Genomic DNA, 14,271 nt, shown 5'->3' on the forward strand with positions numbered 1-14,271 from the left:
AGGTGTTTAAAAATCTACTTTGTAGTTTCAGAACACCAACATGAGTCCGGAGAGTACAGAAGTAAAATGGTACCATTTCAAAGTTCCTAATACCTCATAAGCTTCTGAGCGGAAGCATGTAATAAATATATAAATTTTTCTAGAAAAGTAATAGTGGATATTGGTTTTCACCTCAGATGGGACTCGAACCCACAATCCCTGGCTTAGGAGACCAGTGCCTTTTCCATTAGGCCACTGAGGCACAGATGAACACTTGCAGTCTAGAGGCATTATTTAAATGTATTCAATCGTCAAACACTGGTGTCTGCACACAGGACATTTCTCAGTTCTCTCCATAAGTAAACTTCCCATTTTCATCCTCTTTCATCCCCGACTTTAACACTCTGTTCTGTGCTATAATGGAGGCTCTGCATTTCACGCAAGTGGAGAGAAATTGGAGGAGAACCACTTTCGACTCAACACTTCTTCTTTCCTGGATGCTTTTCTCAATAAACTGGGCTTTGACAGTGGTATCAAGCCATCCTTGTCTTCAGCAGGACACAGAAACAGGCACCAAGTCTGCTAACCAAGTTCAACCACACTCTGCAACTTAATAGACCAATGCTTTACAAATTAGCCAACTGTGTCATCAGCAAAGGCAGCCAATGTGCAAAACCTTTATAATTCTTCTGTAGTACTTTTCTTTCTCATAGGCAAAATTAGCACTTTAACTGCACAAATCATACAGATTTTTACACTTGAAGCACTCCATGAACACATACTTACACACCTTGCATTTCATCTACACACCCTTAAGCTAAAAACCCATTCTGTCAAGTCAAAATTCTGCAACCCTATTACATATTCAGTGCGTGTACATAGAAGCACTTCTTAATGCCACTAACATGGACAAGATTTTAGGCTGAAGATGCAATCTAAATGACTGTGCAGTATGTACTCCACTTCATGAATAATTAGGAAGGAGAACATGATGGCTATAAGAGTATTGGAAGAGCCTGCTTCCATTCTGAATGGAAAGCTGAGTTGTGTGACCATTGGCAAAAACCGACCACGAAGGGACTCGAACCCTCAATCTTCTGATCCGAAGTCAGACACCTTATCCATTAGGCCACGCGGTCATATGTCCTGCTGTGCTTATTTTTATAATGTAGGTGGTATGCAAGGATGGGAAATATGATATTGATAGTTATTTAGGTTTACATCCCATTGTGTTTTTTCAGCTCCTTTCAATTAAAGCACTCTTTTGGAATCTATATAATGAGAATGTCACCAGTACGATAAGCTTTTGTTTTCTTTTTTGCATTTAAACCTCTTTCTTCATGAGATTAAAGCTCAGTTGTATGCTTTACATAGCTCTGGATATTTCCAGAAGTGGAGAGAAACTGTTTTGACAGTAGTACAAACTGCTCCTTTCTGGATATGCCAATTTACACACGCTCAAAGGTTGTATACGTTTCATGAATCCTGACTTACCCTATTCAAGTAGCTGAAAGCCTGTCACCACCTCTAGAAACAACAGTTACACCAATCCAATTCAAATCATTTTTTCCAAAGGAATATCTTCTGATGGGTCAAAGTTGTATCCGACAAAGATAGGTGTTTAAAAATCTACTTTGTAGTTTCAGAACACCAACATGACGCTGAAGAGTACAGAAGTAAAATGGTACCATTTCAAAGTTCCTAATACCTCATAAGCTTCTGAGCGGAAGCATGTAATAAATACATCAATTTTTCTGGAAAAGTAAGAGTGGATATTGGTTTTCACCTCAGATGGGACTCGAACCCACAATCCCTGGCTTCGGAGGCCAGTGCCTTATCCATTAGGCCACTGAGGCACAGATAACCACTTGCAGTCTAGAGGCATTATTTAAATGTATTCAATCGTCAAACACTGGTGTCTGCACACAGGACATTTCTCAGTTCTCTCCATAAGTAAACTTCCCATTTTCATCCTCTTCCATGCCCGACTTTAACACTCTGTTCTGTGCTATAATGGAGGCTCTGCATTTCGAGCAAGTGGAGAGAAATTGGAGGAGAACCACTTTCGACTCAACACTTCTTCTTTCCTGGATGCTTTTCTCAATAAACTGGGCTTTGACAGTGGTATCAAGCCGTCCTTGTCTTCAGCAGGACACAGAAACAGGCACCAAGTCTCCTAACCAAGTTCAACCACACTCTGCAACTTAATAGACCAATGCTTCACAAATTAGCCAACTGTGTCATCAGCAAAGGCAGCCAATGTGCCAATCCTTTATAATTCTTCTGTAGTACTTCTCTTTCTCGTAGGCAAAATTAGCACTTTAACTGCACAAATCATACAGATTTTACACTTTAAGCACTCCATGAACACATACTTACACACCTTGCATTTCATCTACACACCCTTAAGCTAAAAACCCATTCTGTCAAGTCAAAATTCTGCAACCCTATTACATATTCTGTGCGTGTACATAGAAGCACTTCTTAATGCCACTAACATGAACAAGATTTTAGGCTGAAGATGCAATCTAAATGACTGTGTAGTATGTACTCCACTTCATGAATAATTAGGAATAAGAACATGATGGCTATAAGAGTATTGGAAGAGCCTGCTTCCATTCTGAATGGAAATCTGAGTTGTGTGACCATTGGCAAAAACCGACCACGAAGGGACTCGAACCCTCAATCTTCTGATACGAAGTCAGACGCCTTATCCATTAGGCCACGTGGTCATATGTCCTGCTGTGCTTATTTTTATAATGTAGGTGGTATGCAAGGATGGGAAATATGATATTGATAGTTATTTAGGTTTACATCCCATTGTGTGTTTTCAGCTCCTTTCAATTAAAGCACTCTTTTCGGAATCCATATAATGAAAATGTCACCAGTACGATAAGCTTTTGTTGTCTTTTTTGCATTTAAACCTCTTTCTTCATGAGAATAAAGCTCAGTTGTATGCTTTACATAGCTCTGGATATTTCTAGAGGTGGAGAGAAACTGTTTTGACAGTAGTAAAAACTGCTCCTTTCTGGATATGCCAATTTACACACGCTCAAAGGTTGTATAAGTTTCATGAATCCTGACTTGCCCTATTCAAGTAGCTGAAAGCCTGTCACCACCTCTAGAAACAACAGTTACACCAATCCAATTCAAATAATTTTTTCCAAAGGAATATCTTCTCCCGGGTCAAAGTTGCATCTGACAAAGATAGGTGTTTAAAAATCTACTTTGTAGTTTCAGAACACCAACATGACTCTGAAGAGTACAGAAGTAAAATGGTACCATTTCAAAGTTCCTAATACCACATAAGCTTCTGAGCGGAAGCATGTAATAAATATATCAATTTTTCTGGAAAAGTAAGAGTGGATATTGGTTTTCACCTCAGATGGGACTCGAACCCACAATCCCTGGCTTAGGAGGCCAGTGCCTTATCCATTAGGCCACTGAGGCACAGATAAACACTTGCAGTCTAGAGGCATTATTTAAATGTATTCAATCGTCAAACACTGGTGTCTGCACACAGGACATTTCTCAGTTCTCTCCATAAGTAAACTTCCCATTTTCATCCTCTTCCATCCCCGACTTTAACACTCTGTTCTGTGCTGTAATGGACTCTCTGCATTTCGAGCAAGTGGAGAGAAATTGGAGGAGAACCACTCTCGACTCAACACATCTTCTTTCCTGGATGCTTTTCTCAATAAACTGGGCTTTGACAGTGGTATCAAGCCGTCCTTGTCTTCAGCAGGACACCGAAACAGGCACCAAGTCTCCTGTTCAAGTTCAACCACACTCTGCAACTTAATAGACCAATGCTTCACAAATTAGCCAACTGTGTCATCAGCAAAGGCAGCCAATGTGCCAATCCTTTATAATTCTTCTGTAGTAATTTTATTTCTCGTAGGCAAAATTAGCACTTTAACTGCACAAATCGTACAGATTTTACACTTGAAGCACTCCATGAACACATACTTACACACCTTGCATTTCATCTACACACCCTTAAGCTAAAAACCCATTCTGTCAAGTCAAAATTCTGCAACCCTATTACATATTCCGTGCGTGTACATAGAAGCACTTCTTAATGCCACTAACATGAACAAGATTTTAGGCTGAAGATGCAATCTAAATGACTGTGCAGTATGTACTCCACTTCATGAATAATTAGGAATGAGAACATGATGGCTATAAGAGTATTGGAAGAGCCTGCTTCCATTCTGAATGGAAATCTGAGATGTGTGACCATTGGCAAAAACTGACCACGAAGGGACTAGAACCCTCAATCTTCTGATCCGAAGTCAGACACCTTATCCATTAGGCCACGCGGTCATATGTCCTGCTGTGCTTATTTTTATAATGTAGGTGGTATACAAGGATGGGAAATATGATATTGATAGTTATTTAGGTTTACATCCCATTGTGTTTTTTCAGCTCCTTTCAATTAAAGCTCTCTTTTGGAATCTATATAATGAGAATGTCACCAGTACGATAAGCTTTTGTTTTCTTTTTTGCATTTAAACCTCTTTCTTCATGAGATTAAAGCTCAGTTGTATGCTTTACATAGCTCTGGATATTTCCAGAAGTGGAGAGAAACTGTTTTGACAGTAGTACAAACTGCTCCTTTCTGGATATGCCAATTTACACACGCTCAAAGGTTGTATACGTTTCATGAATCCTGCCTTGCCCTATTCAAGTAGCTGAAAGCCTGTCACCACCTCTAGAAACAACAGTTACACCAATCCAATTCAAATCATTTTTTCCAAAGGAATATCTTCTGCCGGGTCAAAGTTGCATCTGACAAAGATAGGTGTTTAAAAATCTACTTTGTAGTTTCAGAACACCAACATGAGTCCGGAGAGTACAGAAGTAAAATTGTACCATTTCAAAGTTCCTAATACCTCATAAGCTTCTGGGCGAAAGCATGTAATAAATATATAAATTTTTCAAGAAAAGTAATACTGGATATTGGTTTTCACCTCAGATGTGACTCGAACCCACAATCCCTGGCTTAGGAGGCCAGTGCCTTATCCTTTAGGCCACTGAGGCACAGATGAACACTTGCAGTCTAGAGGCATTATTTAAATGTATTCAATCGTCAAACACTGGTGTCTGCACACAGGACATTTCTCAGTTCTCTCCATAAGTAAACTTCCCATTTTCATCCTCTTCCATCCCCGACTTTAACACTCTGTTCTGTGCTATAATGGAGGCTCTGCATTTCGCGCAAGTGGAGAGAAATTGGAGGAGAACCACTTTCGACTCAACACTTCTTCTTTCCTGGATGCTTTTCTCAATAAACTGGGCTTTGACAGTGGTATCAAGCCGTCCTTGTCTTCAGCAGGACACAGAAACAGGCACCAAGTCTGCTAACCAAGTTCAACCACACTCTGCAACTTAATAGACCAATGCTTTCCAAATTAGCCAACTGTGTCATCAGCAAAGGCAGCCAATGTGCAAAACCTTTATAATTCTTCTGTAGTACTTTTCTTTCTCGTAGGCAAAATTAGCACTTTAACTGCACAAATCATACAGATTTTTTCACTTGAAGCACTCCATGAACACATACTTACACACCTTGCATTTCATCTACACACCCTTAAGCTAAAAACCCATTCTGTCAAGTCAAAATTCTGCAACCCTATTACATATTCAGTGCGTGTACATAGAAGCACTTCTTAATGCCACTAACATGGACAAGATTTTAGGCTGAAGATGCAATCTAAATGACTGTGCAGTATGTACTCCACTTCATGAATAATTAGGAATGAGAACATGATGGCTATAAGAGTATTGGAAGAGCCTGCTTCAATTCTGAATGGAAAGCTGAGTTGTGTGACCATTGGCAAAAACCGACCACGGAGGGACTAGAACCCTCAATCTTCTGATCCGAAGTCAGACACCTTATCCATTAGGCCACGCGGTCATATGTCCTGCTGTGCTTATTTTTATAATGTAGGTGGTATGCAAGGATGGGAAATATGATATTGATAGTTATTTAGGTTTACATCCCATTGCGTGTTTTCAGCTCCTTTCAATTAAAGCACTCTTTTGGAATCTATATAATGAAAATGTCACCAGTACGATAAGCTTTTGTTTTCTTTTTTGCATTTGAACCTCTTTCTTCATGAGATTAAAGCTCAGTTGTACGCTTTACATAGCTCTGGATATTTCCAGAAGTGGAGAGAAACTGTTTTGACAGTAGTACAAACTGCTCCTTTCTGGATATGCCAATTTACACACGCTCAAAGGTTGTATACGTTTCATGAATCCTGCCTTGCCCTATTCAAGTAGCTGAAAGCCTGTCACCACCTCTAGAAACAACAGTTACACCAATCCGATTCAAATCATTTTTTCCAAAGGAATATCTTCTGCCGGGTCAAAGTTGCATCTGACAAAGATAGGTGTTTAAAAATCTACTTTGTAGTTTCAGAACACCAACATGAGTCCGGAGAGTACAGAAGTAAAATGGTACCATTTCAAAGTTCCTAATACCTCATAAGCTTCTGAGCGGAAGCATGTAATAAATATATAAATTTTTCTAGAAAAGTAATAGTGGATATTGGTTTTCACCTCAGATGGGACTCGAACCCACAATCCCTGGCTTAGGAGACCAGTGCCTTTTCCATTAGGCCACTGAGACACAGATGAACACTTGCAGTCTAGAGGCATTATTTAAATGTATTCAATCGTCAAACACTGGTGTCTGCACACAGGACATTTCTCAGTTCTCTCCATAAGTAAACTTCCCATTTTCATCCTCTTTCATCCCCGACTTTAACACTCTGTTCTGTGCTATAATGGAGGCTCTGCATTTCACGCAAGTGGAGAGAAATTGGAGGAGAACCACTTTCGACTCAACACTTCTTCTTTCCTGGATGCTTTTCTCAATAAACTGGGCTTTGACAGTGGTATCAAGCCGTCCTTGTCTTCAGCAGGACACAGAAACAGGCACCAAGTCTGCTAACCAAGTTCAACCACACTCTGCAACTTAATAGACCAATGCTTTACAAATTAGCCAACTGTGTCATCAGCAAAGGCAGCCAATGTGCAAAACCTTTATAATTCTTCTGTAGTACTTTTCTTTCTCGTAGGCAAAATTAGCACTTTAACTGCACAAATCATACAGATTTTTACACTTGAAGCACTCCATGAACACATACTTACACACCTTGCATTTCATCTACACACCCTTAAGCTAAAAACCCATTCTGTCAAGTCAAAATTCTGCAACCCTATTACATATTCAGTGCGTGTACATAGAAGCACTTCTTAATGCCACTAACATGGACAAGATTTTAGGCTGAAGATGCAATCTAAATGACTGTGCAGTATGTACTCCACTTCATGAATAATTAGGAAGGAGAACATGATGGCTATAAGAGTATTGGAAGAGCCTGCTTCCATTCTGAATGGAAAGCTGAGTTGTGTGACCATTGGCAAAAACCGACCACGAAGGGACTCGAACCCTCAATCTTCTGATCCGAAGTCAGACACCTTATCCATTAGGCCACGCGGTCATATGTCCTGCTGTGCTTATTTTTATAATGTAGGTGGTATGCAAGGATGGGAAATATGATATTGATAGTTATTTAGGTTTACATCCCATTGTGTTTTTTCAGCTCCTTTCAATTAAAGCACTCTTTTGGAATCTATATAATGAGAATGTCACCAGTACGATAAGCTTTTGTTTTCTTTTTTGCATTTAAACCTCTTTCTTCATGAGATTAAAGCTCAGTTGTATGCTTTACATAGCTCTGGATATTTCCAGAAGTGGAGAGAAACTGTTTTGACAGTAGTACAAACTGCTCCTTTCTGGATATGCCAATTTACACACGCTCAAAGGTTGTATACGTTTCATGAATCCTGACTTACCCTATTCAAGTAGCTGAAAGCCTGTCACCACCTCTAGAAACAACAGTTACACCAATCCAATTCAAATCATTTTTTCCAAAGGAATATCTTCTGATGGGTCAAAGTTGTATCCGACAAAGATAGGTGTTTAAAAATCTACTTTGTAGTTTCAGAACACCAACATGACGCTGAAGAGTACAGAAGTAAAATGGTACCATTTCAAAGTTCCTAATACCTCATAAGCTTCTGAGCGGAAGCATGTAATAAATACATCAATTTTTCTGGAAAAGTAAGAGTGGATATTGGTTTTCACCTCAGATGGGACTCGAACCCACAATCCCTGGCTTCGGAGGCCAGTGCCTTATCCATTACGCCACTGAGGCACAGATAACCACTTGCAGTCTAGAGGCATTATTTAAATGTATTCAATCGTCAAACACTGGTGTCTGCACACAGGACATTTCTCAGTTCTCTCCATAAGTAAACTTCCCATTTTCATCCTCTTCCATGCCCGACTTTAACACTCTGTTCTGTGCTATAATGGAGGCTCTGCATTTCGAGCAAGTGGAGAGAAATTGGAGGAGAACCACTTTCGACTCAACACTTCTTCTTTCCTGGATGCTTTTCTCAATAAACTGGGCTTTGACAGTGGTATCAAGCCGTCCTTGTCTTCAGCAGGACACAGAAACAGGCACCAAGTCTCCTAACCAAGTTCAACCACACTCTGCAACTTAATAGACCAATGCTTCACAAATTAGCCAACTGTGTCATCAGCAAAGGCAGCCAATGTGCCAATCCTTTATAATTCTTCTGTAGTACTTCTCTTTCTCGTAGGCAAAATTAGCACTTTAACTGCACAAATCATACAGATTTTACACTTTAAGCACTCCATGAACACATACTTACACACCTTGCATTTCATCTACACACCCTTAAGCTAAAAACCCATTCTGTCAAGTCAAAATTCTGCAACCCTATTACATATTCTGTGCGTGTACATAGAAGCACTTCTTAATGCCACTAACATGAACAAGATTTTAGGCTGAAGATGCAATCTAAATGACTGTGTAGTATGTACTCCACTTCATGAATAATTAGGAATAAGAACATGATGGCTATAAGAGTATTGGAAGAGCCTGCTTCCATTCTGAATGGAAATCTGAGTTGTGTGACCATTGGCAAAAACCGACCACGAAGGGACTCGAACCCTCAATCTTCTGATACGAAGTCAGACGCCTTATCCATTAGGCCACGCGGTCATATGTCCTGCTGTGCTTATTTTTATAATGTAGGTGGTATGCAAGGATGGGAAATATGATATTGATAGTTATTTAGGTTTACATCCCATTGTGTGTTTTCAGCTCCTTTCAATTAAAGCACTCTTTTCGGAATCCATATAATGAAAATGTCACCAGTACGATAAGCTTTTGTTGTCTTTTTTGCATTTAAACCTCTTTCTTCATGAGAATAAAGCTCAGTTGTATGCTTTACATAGCTCTGGATATTTCTAGAGGTGGAGAGAAACTGTTTTGACAGTAGTAAAAACTGCTCCTTTCTGGATATGCCAATTTACACACGCTCAAAGGTTGTATAAGTTTCATGAATCCTGACTTGCCCTATTCAAGTAGCTGAAAGCCTGTCACCACCTCTAGAAACAACAGTTACACCAATCCAATTCAAATAATTTTTTCCAAAGGAATATCTTCTCCCGGGTCAAAGTTGCATCTGACAAAGATAGGTGTTTAAAAATCTACTTTGTAGTTTCAGAACACCAACATGACTCTGAAGAGTACAGAAGTAAAATGGTACCATTTCAAAGTTCCTAATACCACATAAGCTTCTGAGCGGAAGCATGTAATAAATATATCAATTTTTCTGGAAAAGTAAGAGTGGATATTGGTTTTCACCTCAGATGGGACTCGAACCCACAATCCCTGGCTTAGGAGGCCAGTGCCTTATCCATTAGGCCACTGAGGCACAGATAAACACTTGCAGTCTAGAGGCATTATTTAAATGTATTCAATCGTCAAACACTGGTGTCTGCACACAGGACATTTCTCAGTTCTCTCCATAAGTAAACTTCCCATTTTCATCCTCTTCCATCCCCGACTTTAACACTCTGTTCTGTGCTGTAATGGACTCTCTGCATTTCGAGCAAGTGGAGAGAAATTGGAGGAGAACCACTCTCGACTCAACACATCTTCTTTCCTGGATGCTTTTCTCAATAAACTGGGCTTTGACAGTGGTATCAAGCCGTCCTTGTCTTCAGCAGGACACCGAAACAGGCACCAAGTCTCCTGTTCAAGTTCAACCACACTCTGCAACTTAATAGACCAATGCTTCACAAATTAGCCAACTGTGTCATCAGCAAAGGCAGCCAATGTGCCAATCCTTTATAATTCTTCTGTAGTAATTTTATTTCTCGTAGGCAAAATTAGCACTTTAACTGCACAAATCGTACAGATTTTACACTTGAAGCACTCCATGAACACATACTTACACACCTTGCATTTCATCTACACACCCTTAAGCTAAAAACCCATTCTGTCAAGTCAAAATTCTGCAACCCTATTACATATTCCGTGCGTGTACATAGAAGCACTTCTTAATGCCACTAACATGAACAAGATTTTAGGCTGAAGATGCAATCTAAATGACTGTGCAGTATGTACTCCACTTCATGAATAATTAGGAATGAGAACATGATGGCTATAAGAGTATTGGAAGAGCCTGCTTCCATTCTGAATGGAAATCTGAGATGTGTGACCATTGGCAAAAACTGACCACGAAGGGACTAGAACCCTCAATCTTCTGATCCGAAGTCAGACACCTTATCCATTAGGCCACGCGGTCATATGTCCTGCTGTGCTTATTTTTATAATGTAGGTGGTATACAAGGATGGGAAATATGATATTGATAGTTATTTAGGTTTACATCCCATTGTGTTTTTTCAGCTCCTTTCAATTAAAGCTCTCTTTTGGAATCTATATAATGAGAATGTCACCAGTACGATAAGCTTTTGTTTTCTTTTTTGCATTTAAACCTCTTTCTTCATGAGATTAAAGCTCAGTTGTATGCTTTACATAGCTCTGGATATTTCCAGAAGTGGAGAGAAACTGTTTTGACAGTAGTACAAACTGCTCCTTTCTGGATATGCCAATTTACACACGCTCAAAGGTTGTATACGTTTCATGAATCCTGCCTTGCCCTATTCAAGTAGCTGAAAGCCTGTCACCACCTCTAGAAACAACAGTTACACCAATCCAATTCAAATCATTTTTTCCAAAGGAATATCTTCTGCCGGGTCAAAGTTGCATCTGACAAAGATAGGTGTTTAAAAATCTACTTTGTAGTTTCAGAACACCAACATGAGTCCGGAGAGTACAGAAGTAAAATTGTACCATTTCAAAGTTCCTAATACCTCATAAGCTTCTGGGCGAAAGCATGTAATAAATATATAAATTTTTCAAGAAAAGTAATACTGGATATTGGTTTTCACCTCAGATGTGACTCGAACCCACAATCCCTGGCTTAGGAGGCCAGTGCCTTATCCTTTAGGCCACTGAGGCACAGATGAACACTTGCAGTCTAGAGGCATTATTTAAATGTATTCAATCGTCAAACACTGGTGTCTGCACACAGGACATTTCTCAGTTCTCTCCATAAGTAAACTTCCCATTTTCATCCTCTTCCATCCCCGACTTTAACACTCTGTTCTGTGCTATAATGGAGGCTCTGCATTTCGCGCAAGTGGAGAGAAATTGGAGGAGAACCACTTTCGACTCAACACTTCTTCTTTCCTGGATGCTTTTCTCAATAAACTGGGCTTTGACAGTGGTATCAAGCCGTCCTTGTCTTCAGCAGGACACAGAAACAGGCACCAAGTCTGCTAACCAAGTTCAACCACACTCTGCAACTTAATAGACCAATGCTTTCCAAATTAGCCAACTGTGTCATCAGCAAAGGCAGCCAATGTGCAAAACCTTTATAATTCTTCTGTAGTACTTTTCTTTCTCGTAGGCAAAATTAGCACTTTAACTGCACAAATCATACAGATTTTTACACTTGAAGCACTCCATGAACACATACTTACACACCTTGCATTTCATCTACACACCCTTAAGCTAAAAACCCATTCTGTCAAGTCAAAATTCTGCAACCCTATTACATATTCAGTGCGTGTACATAGAAGCACTTCTTAATGCCACTAACATGGACATGATTTTAGGCTGAAGATGCAATCTAAATGACTGTGCAGTATGTACTCCACTTCATGAATAATTAGGAATGAGAACATGATGGCTATAAGAGTATTGGAAGAGCCTGCTTCAATTCTGAATGGAAAGCTGAGTTGTGTGACCATTGGCAAAAACCGACCACGGAGGGACTCGAACCCTCAATCTTCTGATCCGAAGTCAGACACCTTATCCATCAGGCCACGCTGTCATATGTCCTCCTGTGCTTATTTTTATAATGTAGGTGGTATGCAAGGATGGGAAATATGATATTGATAGTTATTTAGGTTTACATCCCATTGTGTTTTTTCAGCAACTTTCAATTAAAGCACTCTTTTGGAATCTATATAATGAGAATGTCACCAGTACGATAAGCTTTTGTTTTCTTTTTTGCATTTAAACCTCTTTCTTCATGAGATTAAAGCTCAGTTGTATGCTTTACATAGCTCTGGATTTTTCCAGAAGGGTAGAGAAACTGTTTAGACAGTAGTACAAACTGCTCCTTTCTGGATATGCCAATTTACACACGCTCAAAGGTTGTATACGTTTCATGAATCCTGACTTGCCCTATTCAAGTAGCTGAAAGCCTGTCACCACCTCTAGAAACAACAGTTACACCAATCCAATTCAAATCATTTTTTCCAAAGGAATATCTTCTGACGGGTCAAAGTTGAATCCGACAAAGATAGGTGTTTAAAAATCTACTTTGTAGTTTCAGAACACCAACATGACTCTGAAGAGTTCAGAAGTAAAATGGTACCATTTCAAAGTTCCTAATACCACATAAGCTTCTGAGCAGAAGCATGTAATATATATATCAATTTTTCTGGAAAAGTAAGAGTGGATATTGGTTTTCACCTCTGATGGGACTCGAACCCACAATCCCTGGCTTAGGAGGCCAGTGCCTTATCCATTAGGCCACTGGGGCACAAATAAACACTTGCAGTCTAGAGGCATTATTTAAATGCATTCAATCGGCAAACACTGGTGTCTGCACACAGGACATTTCTCAGTTCTCTCCATAAGTAAACTTCCCATTTTCATCCTCTTCCATCCCCGACTTTAACACTCTGTTCTGTGCTATAATGGACTCTCTGCATTTCGAGCAAGTGGAGAGAAATTGGAGGAGAACCACTCTCGACTCAACACTTCTTCTTTCCTGGATGCGTTTCTCAATAAACTGGTCTTTGACAGTGGTATCAAGCCGTCCTTGTCTTCAGCAGGACACAGAAACAGGCACCAATTCTCCTAACCAAGTTTAACCACACTCTGCAATTTAATAGACCAATGCTTCACAAATTAGCCAACTGTGTCATCAGCAAAGGCAGCCAATGTGCCAATCCTTTATAATTCTTCTGTAGTACTTCTCTTTCTCGTAGGCAAAATTAGAACTTTAACTGCACAAATCATACAGATTTTACACTTGAAGCACTCCATGAACACATACTTACACACCTTGCATTCCATCTACACACCCTTAAGCTAAAAACCAATTCTGTCAAGTCAAAATTCTGCAACCCTATTACATATTCCGTGCGTGTACATAGAAGCACTTCTTAATGCCACTAACATGAACAAGATTTTAGGCTGAAGATGCAATCTAAATGACTGTGCAGTATGTACTCCACTTCATGAATAATTAGGAATGAGAACATGATGGCTATAAGAGTATTGGAAGAGCCTGCTTCCATCCTGAATGGAAATCTGAGTTGTGTGACCATTGGCAAAAACCGACCACGAAGGGACTCGAACCCTCAATCTTCTGATCCGAAGTCAGACGCCTTATCCATTAGGCCACGCGGTCATATGTCCTGCTGTACTTATTTTTATAATGTAGGTGGTATGCAAGTATGGGAAATATGATATTGATAGTTATTTAGGTTTACATCCCATTGTGTGTTTTCAGCTCCTTTCAATTAAAGCACTCTTTTGGAATCTATATAATGAAAATGTCACCAGTACGATAAGCTTTTGTTTTCTTTTTTGCATTTAAACCTCTTTCTTCATGAGAATAAAGCTCAGTTGTATGCTTTACATAGCTCTGGATATTTCTAGAGGTGGAGAGAAACTGTTTTGACAGTAGTAAAAACTGCTCCTTTCTGGATATGCCAATTTACACACGCTCAAAGGTTGTATACGTTTCATGAATCCTGACATTGCCCTATTCAGGTAGCTGAAAGCCTGTCACCACCTCTAGAAACAACAGTT

The 14,271-nt window shown here is 39.6% G+C and overlaps 13 non-coding genes across 13 annotated transcripts; all 13 read right to left on the bottom strand.

Annotated features, from left to right (window-relative positions):
* Positions 1 to 168: 168 nt before the first annotated feature.
* On the bottom strand, positions 169 to 241 carry TRNAR-CCU (transfer RNA arginine (anticodon CCU)). Its single transcript has one exon. It is a non-coding gene; the product is annotated as a tRNA-Arg (tRNA).
* Positions 242 to 1,045: 804 nt separating this feature from the next.
* Positions 1,046 to 1,118, bottom strand: TRNAR-UCG (transfer RNA arginine (anticodon UCG)). Its single transcript has one exon. It is a non-coding gene; the product is annotated as a tRNA-Arg (tRNA).
* A 644-nt stretch (positions 1,119 to 1,762) lies between these two features.
* On the bottom strand, positions 1,763 to 1,835 carry TRNAR-CCG (transfer RNA arginine (anticodon CCG)). Its single transcript has one exon. It is a non-coding gene; the product is annotated as a tRNA-Arg (tRNA).
* An 803-nt stretch (positions 1,836 to 2,638) lies between these two features.
* TRNAR-UCG (transfer RNA arginine (anticodon UCG)) lies at positions 2,639 to 2,711 on the bottom strand. The gene has a single exon. It is a non-coding gene; the product is annotated as a tRNA-Arg (tRNA).
* A 645-nt stretch (positions 2,712 to 3,356) lies between these two features.
* TRNAR-CCU (transfer RNA arginine (anticodon CCU)) lies at positions 3,357 to 3,429 on the bottom strand. Its single transcript has one exon. It is a non-coding gene; the product is annotated as a tRNA-Arg (tRNA).
* An 803-nt stretch (positions 3,430 to 4,232) lies between these two features.
* On the bottom strand, positions 4,233 to 4,305 carry TRNAR-UCG (transfer RNA arginine (anticodon UCG)). Its single transcript has one exon. It is a non-coding gene; the product is annotated as a tRNA-Arg (tRNA).
* A 1,521-nt stretch (positions 4,306 to 5,826) lies between these two features.
* TRNAR-UCG (transfer RNA arginine (anticodon UCG)) lies at positions 5,827 to 5,899 on the bottom strand. Its single transcript has one exon. It is a non-coding gene; the product is annotated as a tRNA-Arg (tRNA).
* A 1,521-nt stretch (positions 5,900 to 7,420) lies between these two features.
* Positions 7,421 to 7,493, bottom strand: TRNAR-UCG (transfer RNA arginine (anticodon UCG)). The gene has a single exon. It is a non-coding gene; the product is annotated as a tRNA-Arg (tRNA).
* Positions 7,494 to 8,137: 644 nt separating this feature from the next.
* Positions 8,138 to 8,210, bottom strand: TRNAR-CCG (transfer RNA arginine (anticodon CCG)). The gene has a single exon. It is a non-coding gene; the product is annotated as a tRNA-Arg (tRNA).
* An 803-nt stretch (positions 8,211 to 9,013) lies between these two features.
* TRNAR-UCG (transfer RNA arginine (anticodon UCG)) lies at positions 9,014 to 9,086 on the bottom strand. The gene has a single exon. It is a non-coding gene; the product is annotated as a tRNA-Arg (tRNA).
* A 645-nt stretch (positions 9,087 to 9,731) lies between these two features.
* On the bottom strand, positions 9,732 to 9,804 carry TRNAR-CCU (transfer RNA arginine (anticodon CCU)). The gene has a single exon. It is a non-coding gene; the product is annotated as a tRNA-Arg (tRNA).
* An 803-nt stretch (positions 9,805 to 10,607) lies between these two features.
* TRNAR-UCG (transfer RNA arginine (anticodon UCG)) lies at positions 10,608 to 10,680 on the bottom strand. The gene has a single exon. It is a non-coding gene; the product is annotated as a tRNA-Arg (tRNA).
* A 3,114-nt stretch (positions 10,681 to 13,794) lies between these two features.
* TRNAR-UCG (transfer RNA arginine (anticodon UCG)) lies at positions 13,795 to 13,867 on the bottom strand. The gene has a single exon. It is a non-coding gene; the product is annotated as a tRNA-Arg (tRNA).
* Positions 13,868 to 14,271: the final 404 nt, after the last annotated feature.

The sequence above is a fragment of the Lissotriton vulgaris genome, chromosome 5 (genome assembly GCF_964263255.1).
Source record: "Lissotriton vulgaris chromosome 5, aLisVul1.2, whole genome shotgun sequence".
NCBI classification, from domain to species: domain Eukaryota; kingdom Metazoa; phylum Chordata; class Amphibia; order Caudata; family Salamandridae; genus Lissotriton; species Lissotriton vulgaris.